Raw genomic sequence first — 8,270 nt, forward strand, 5'->3', positions numbered from 1 at the left:
ATCTTAAACAGATCGATGAGAATGTTGCTAAATCAAGACTTTAGGTAGATTATCTCTAGCAACAGAGATATGGTAATGAATTATAACCAATAAATGATAAAAATAAAAGAAATAACAAATGTTGGATGTTAAACAAACTGAAGAGAACAAAATTTGCAACACAAAAAAAGGGTATTGGAATCTAGGATTCCGTTGATATAGCACGTAGGTAGACCACTGTTGCCATAGGCAACACGGTCTTGCCTGTGGTGCCTTCAAATGAGGCGACGAATATGAAGATTAATGAAATCAAAGACAACAGAAAAGTCAGAAAAGGGAGAGAGAAAAAAAAATGATGAAAGCTAACATTATTATTAGATGAAATTAAAATAGAAGATAGAATTGATGTTTACCGGATTCGTTGATCGAAGCAGGAGCTTTGGCTTACTTGTGATTCTCGGCTTATGAGATCACCCTTCAGTCGACAGGGAAGAAGTTTGTGGCTTATGATCCAGGATTGAGACTCCCGATTTGCGAGATTTCAACTGAAGAGGGAATGGCGTCCCTCTGTAGGTTGTTATAGCATGAGATCCACCCTTTTCTTCAGCCAACTGGGAGAATATACAGAAGAAGGAGACAGGGGAAGGAAGAAGGCAGAGGAAAAAAAAAGGGGAAGGAGGAAAATGAGAAGCGTGAAGAAGTTGTGGAGGGGTGAAGACGATGATCGAATGGGGCTTCCTGCGTGCCCTTTTAAGGAGGAAGAGAAGGTTCGAGAGGTATTCGGTTGGCAATGGAGGAGAGAGAGAGAGAAAGAGAGAGAGAGAGAGGGAGAGAGAGGCGAGAGTAGAGGGAGGCGCCAACCAACCGACCCCTTGCGAAAACTCTCAAAACCCTAAAAAGAAGTTCGTAACGGGGTCCCTTGGGTTTTTTATGAATTTTTCAAAAAGGTGCTCTTTTAAGAAAATTTTGCTAAAAGAGGTTTTTTATAAGAAATGATTTTTATAAAAAGGCTTACTTCTATTTTTTTTTTCATACTTTTCTCTTCTTTTTGAATTTTGTTTTGTTCTTTTTCTTCATTTTAGTATATAAAGCTATGAAACTTAAGAAAAATAGGGGATTTAAAGGTCATTTTATAATTTTTTAGAAATATTCACAAAGAGAAGGGTTTTCTGAGAATTTTGGGCTATTATTGGGGAAATTTCTTCAGAAAATACATTTGGATCCGGATTTTGAGGAAATACGGATTTAAAACACTAGATTCGGATCCAGAATTGAATTTGAATATATCAATATGGAATTTAATTCAGAAAATCTGAAGAATGATTGAAATTTAGCTTTGAAATTGCTTTGATTTTCTCACAAAACGGGGTTAGGGGCAAAAGGGTCATTTTTACAAAACTTTGAAAAAATTTGGGTGTTCACACTCCTCTAAGGTGCTAAGATTAAATCTCAGCCCTAAAAAAACTTTCTATTTTTTTCTCTCTTTTCTTTTTTTTATTTTTTAAGCATTTTTTATACACAATGTATATATATATATATATATATATATATATATTACTCAAATATTTCTAGGTTTTAGGCATTCATATGATGTACATTAATGCATATCATATGGTTTGAATACTAAGAAAGGGGGTCCATAAGGCTGGATGTCCCCCCTTGTTTAGCTTCTTTCCAAATTCCAAACATAAACAAGCTTGCTTCCTTGGCAAGCAATTGACTTGTTATTATTTTTTTCTTTCCTTCTTCCATTTTTTTCCATATTATTTTCTTTTTTTTGGCTTGTCAGCCCATCCTAGAATCTTCTAGAATGGGATGCCCCCCGCGGGGAGGGTTTCCATTAGTTTGAAAACTTTTGACTTATTTTTCTCTCTTTTGATTTTTGGAAAGTTTTAAAATCCTTGTTTTTAAAGTTTTAACAAGTTTGTATTTAACTTGAGGTGCCACATAAGATGGGCCCATAGGGGATGCCCCACCTATGGACCTATACTATATTATATAATTTGGTTAAATTAAATTTTCTATTCCATATTAATTATTTTACTAATTAACTTTATTTGGTATTTTGGATTTCAAAATTCCTAAAACTAAAATTCATTTTTTTGGTAATTTGAATTTCAAACTCATAAAGCTAAATTTAAATTTATTGAAATTATATTATATATGTATCAAAGTATCCTAAGTTCATATGAAATTATATTCGACTTTATTTTGATGAAATTTATTAATTATTTTATTAAATTTTATCTTTTTCATAAATTTAATTCTGAATGCGAATTTCACTAAAATCAACTTGAATCAACTTTAATTTTTTCATAAGATATTTCTTATCATTTACCTTAGGCTAATATACATTTTTGCTCTTATTTCTCATAAAATTCATCATTAATATTATTTTATTCATTAAAAATACCCTGAAGAGTTACAAGTATTACATCCAAATTCAATTTAAATTTTAAGTTCAATTTTGACAGAAATTCAAATTATTGTATGATTCAAACTTGAATTGCCATTCAATTAAATCTTAAATTTAAATTCGAATCAAACCCAAATCCAATTATAATATTTGAGACATATTTACTAAATTCGAATTAAATCCAAATCCGATCTGAATTCAGATTAAATCTGATTAAAAACCAAAAACCCGGATTCAAAATAAATTTCCTGTATGAGATTCATTTCAAATCCAATTAAAGCTCGAATTATAATGAAATCTCATCTTAAGTTCAAATAATATTTGCCTTTATTCCTCATAAAATATCAAAAATTTATGGGGTTTACATCCTTCCCTCTTTAAAGAAATTTCATCTGCGAAATTTAACTAGGGTTACTTGCTAAATAAATTCTCGATATATATTGCTTTTGTTCTTATCATTCATTTACTTAATAACTGTAAAAAAATTATGAGAATTATATTATTCCCTCAAAATTGAAATTTTGTCCTTGAAATTCAATATCAAATCCTCGAACCCGAGAAATACAAAATATAAATCATCATGTTTCTGTTACGCAGTATCTCATATTAAACCTTCTATTATAATCAACATGGATAATCACACATACACATTCTTAATTTGGTATGTTAGAATTTACTTTCAGTGCTTATCCTCAGAAATTCATCATATCTTGAAAACATAAGTTCCACCCTGGATCACCTAGTCTTAGGAATATATTACCTCACATAGAGTCTCTGCCCTAGTTGGATTATCTGATCTTGGACAATGCACTTCCTTAAAGCTATTTACTGCCCCAGTGGGTTACCTGGTCTTGGACAGTGCACTTCATCACAACGATTTACTACCCTAGCTGGATTACCCGATCTTGGTCATGCACACCCTCACATAAACGTTTTTTGGAATAATTCCTCAATGCATCTATTTTCATACATGCATCAATACAATTGACTACTCTCAAAGTCGATAGACACCAACATGGGCACAAGCATGTATACAATCAACACGCATTACCTCATAGGTTACAATCATATGGTAATTCAACATGTAATCACATGTTAGCATATCAACAAGGTTCTGCGAATCAATAGCTCTATCATTGAGCTTAAACTTTTATTGCATGCATTCATAACCTCAGCTTATGTGGCATTTCAATATCACATAGGAGCACATCACCACACATATTGACATTATAATATGGCCATATATAACATCTCATATTTTTTAAAATCAACAAGTTCTTAAATTGAACCTCGATGCATATGTATTTGATTCATTGAATCAATTATATCTCATGATTCAAAACATGTGCATTTCATAATATGAAACATCTAAACTTCAAGCATATATATTTTCTACATACATCATTCAAGTCATACATATGCAATTTATACATGTATTATTAAAAGCTCGTAGACATACATAAAAGCTCATAACCATACATAAATTTTTCTATCAAATAAACAACTAGAACCTACTCACCGAGTGATGCCAGACTACTGCACGAGTCTTGAGCCAATGTTTTTATCCTGCTTTGATACCAAGTTATAACACCCCAAAATTTTAATCTAAAAATTTAAGAGATTTTTTTCCTTTTTAAAACAATGGAAACAAACTTTTCTGAGTTAAACATTCTGGGCAGGTTACAGTACTATCAATCATCATAATTGAATTATAATGTGAATAACATTCACTAATAAAATTTAACTCAGTTTCAATAATTAAAATTTACATAGAGTCTTTTCAATCTAAAATAACAAAATTGGTGTTTTTCAAAACTATCCCTAAGAAAAGAAAAGAGTGTCTCTCAACGCTGCCCAAGCATTCTACATTCTCTCTGTAATTGCATAGCATACTTCATCTAAAACCCATAAAATGGATCAGACTCGTAAAAGCTTGGTAGAAAATGCTATTCAATATACATAAATTAAAACAAGTATGTAAAAGAATATTCCTACACTCACACATGCAGACATCAATCATCAATTTAAGGATGCGTACATTGTAATACCTCACACGAATTTCAATCATACACACATGCATTTTTTTTCCAATCATAAGCAGTCAAATATCCAGGCACATTTAAATATGCATAAACAATTAAGGATGCATGCACTTACTATTGCAGAATAGGCAGCCATTTATTCATGAGTGACTTAATTATCTTTAATTATATATTTTTTAAAATAATACATGCCATGACTAACTAAATGCACAATCAATTCAAGTTCTCACTTCTTAGCCCTATGAGTATGAACACATGCAGACACTTGGATCAGGGTCATGACGCAAATAATATTTTTATACAATTATGGCTTTGGATCTGGCCAGACACCTTTTACCAATTTTGGGTGAGGGACGACCATATCGAGAGAGCGCTCTTAACACTGTCATCCTTATGCATCAATTTTTCACTCATGAGTTTCTTACCATCCACCCTGTAGTCTACTGTGGAGGCTTGCCCCATCTTCATGGCTGGAGAGGAGCAACCTTCCGTGCTAAAAAATAATATCTACAAAGTCAAACGTTCTGCTTATCCTCTCCTTGTAAGCATCAAACTTTAGTGTCACATGGTTAACTTCTTTAATTCATTAAGTATGTGCAATACACAATATGAATCTAATTAAAGATTCAGGCCCCTTCCAGGGTCATGGATGCACAAATTTCAAATGTCAATTAACAGTCATGCAGCATTGCACATTTTTATATTTTTGACTTTAACATTCATTCATCAATTCATCAATAGGCACTGGTCATACACAAGCAGATGCATCCATATACATTCTCATTCCATGCACATTTCATTTAATTTGATAGTAATTTGCAATGAAAGACATTTTATGCAACAAACACCTTGTTCAAATCATGCCCCTATTTAGGCACTCAATACCTGCATAAAATCAGTGTTGGAATCACATTTGCAGTACCATTCATTTCATATCAAAATTAGATTTGAATACCGGCAAGGTATCACATTCACCATTACCTCGGTCCTTAGCCGGTTCGGGACCCATTGGGCTCCCAAACTGTCTTAATATTATGACTGTCATAAAATTGTGTACATTCTACGGATATGGCTCAATTTCTAACAGATTGTAAAAAAAATTGTCAGCTTTCCGATGTCATAAACCGTTCATAAAAATTCCTTCGAACGAGGGAGATACTACCAGTTTAGTGTTTGCCTATACTTTTCTTTTCCAACTGTCATTGTTCTGTGCACAGTCCGTGTAATGCCCCAAATTTCCAAAACAAAACTTTGTCAAAAATTTATAGAGTTTTTTTATTTACAGCAAAATTTAGAAACCTTATCCTTTCACCTCGCCGATAAGTTCTGCAGAAGATGCTCTTGGTTGTGACCGTACCGGATGTAAGGACGTGCCAACCACAATCTAGGAGCGCCTTAAACGCTGCATCGAGCCACCACCACCGAATCTTGGTTGGTTTGCACGTCGTTCTCTCTCTTTCAAGTTATTTATTGAAATAACTGTCGTGTACAGTGTAATTTTCTTTTCGTACAAATTTCTAAAATAATATTTGGTCTTAGTTTTTAGTATATGCCCTCTATGGCACCGCAAGCTTGCTTTGGTGTCCATGTGCATACCCTTGTGATTATCGCTTGATATTTATGGTGAACTAAATGCCATAGGGTCTTAGTCCTTGGTTTATGCCCTCTAGGGCACCACAAGCTTGCTTCGGTATCCATGCGTGTATCCTTGCAACTAATTATCTATTTACTATATATATGTATATGCGCTTTTACTTAACTCGATGTGTGGTTTTATTCACTGGGCTTTTCTTATGCACTTTACTTTGTCATCATGCTGTTTTGTACACAGGCTTCTGCTTTATGCAATTTACTTAGCCCGATGCATGGATTCACTCATTGGGCCTTGCTTACGCACTTTATTTAGCCCGATGCATGGTTTCATTCACCAGTCCTTGCTTACTTACTTTACTTTGTCATCACACTGTTATGTGCACAAACTCCTACTTTTACTAAATATAGTTGTGCTATAATATGCATACAAATGGTGACTGATCCCTATCAACAAAGCGATTTCAAATGCCTTGCCTCGTTAAAAATATTGTTTGGAGAAGAAACTCCTATTGAAAATGTTTCAAATTTATGCAAAATCATATTTACGTAAATATCTAAGTCACCAGCATATGGCCTAACTAAGGCCTAGGTTTCCAATAAACTATAGAAGATAAAAAGTATGCACAATGGTGCACATCTATCCAAAAATGAACATAACAATTTTTTTGTTAAATAGGGGAGATGCTACCAAAAAATTTGACAAAATGCTCTTTGAGCTTAAATGAACGTAGCAATTTCTTCATTAAATAGGGGAATTACTGCCAAAATTTCTGACAACATGCCCTTCAAGCAAAAAGGAACATTACACTTTCTCCGTCAAACAAAAGAGGTGTTGTCAAAATTTCTGGAAAATTACCCACCTAAGCTAGTATGAATGGCACGATGATGCCCGTGTTGTTGAAACCCTGCCTTAATGGCTCATTTCATTTTTGCCTTTAAGGGAACCGTACTCGTAAGGGCCGATGCGATAGAGTTGTTGTTGCGCCTTCAAGGGCACCGTACCCTTGTTAGTGCTCGATGCAACTAAATACATTAAGCAATCAATCCAAAGTGATCCTTGTTTATGCATGTCTCTGTGAAACACTGTACTATAATAACACTCATAACCGTCATTGTATCGAAGTTGGTTGTCCACCCGCAAGGGATAAAGCACTCGTAAAGGCCGTAGATGCCAAGAGCAAGGTTTTGCATGCATAAAAACAAATATAATGGTAGTCCCTTACCACATGGAAACCAGCTCGTGCTTTAGAAAATTGTGTGGGGTTGGGTTCATATTCCCTTCGTGCAGAATACACTGGATTGCCTATGTGGCACTCGACGTTCTAATAAGAAAGATTTTGTCGTTGAACTCCTTCAAGACTTTACGCTCATCGTGGCAGACGATGATGGTACCACCTTGAGTGATATACATGATATTATGAACCAAAGAGTTTAGACGGTCTCCCATCACTCAGAGGTTAGGAGGTCGAGTTATCCTTAAGATCTAGAAATTGAATCCTGCTACTACAATAGAAGGATGCATTTGAACAGGCCTAGTGGGGTTTATCTCGGCATGAAAACTATCACCCCACTATGGAGAAGGTCATCAAACCTCTAGGATATACAAAAATATATAGCCTAGAATCAGGCTAACAATTAAGCAAGGGTGTTCCATTATCAGGAACTGGGTCATCACAGGAATTGCGACAATTGCATTGTTATTCTGTGAGAGTGGAATAAACAACTAAAATGTGCCTTGTTACCTAGGCGAGGTCGTCAACCATGATGAAAATGCCAAAGTTTTAAAAAAGGCGGCTGACAAAAAGCAAAGGCAGGGGGCGGATCCCCTTGCTAGCCAAAGAAAAAATAAAGGTAGGAGGCAGAGCCGGCCAAAGAACAATGAAGCCAAAAAAAGCCCCCCTGCCTGACAAAAAGAGACTATGACAGGGGGCACCTCCCCCTGCTCAATAGAAAGAAAATAAAGGCAGAGGGCTTCACCCCCTTGCCTGACAGAAAGAAACCGTGGTAGGGGTGGCTCTGCCCCCTGCCCAGTAGAAAGAAGACGAGACGAAAAGAGGAAGAAAAAGAAGGAAGGGGAAGAGATTACCTGTGGAGGCGATTGACGATGGGCTGCCGATGGCAGAGCTGTGGTGGCCAAAAAAGCAAAATGAGAAGGCGACTCAGGTGTCAAGCATCGAAGAAGGGGGGTTTTAGCTTAGAGAAATGGTGAGGGACGTGCACGGGGGAAGAGGAGGAGGTCA

Source organism: Nuphar pumila, chromosome 15 (genome assembly GCF_984573655.1).
Source record: "Nuphar pumila chromosome 15, dmNupPumi1.hap1.1, whole genome shotgun sequence".
In the NCBI taxonomy this organism is placed as follows: Eukaryota; Viridiplantae; Streptophyta; class Magnoliopsida; order Nymphaeales; family Nymphaeaceae; genus Nuphar; species Nuphar pumila.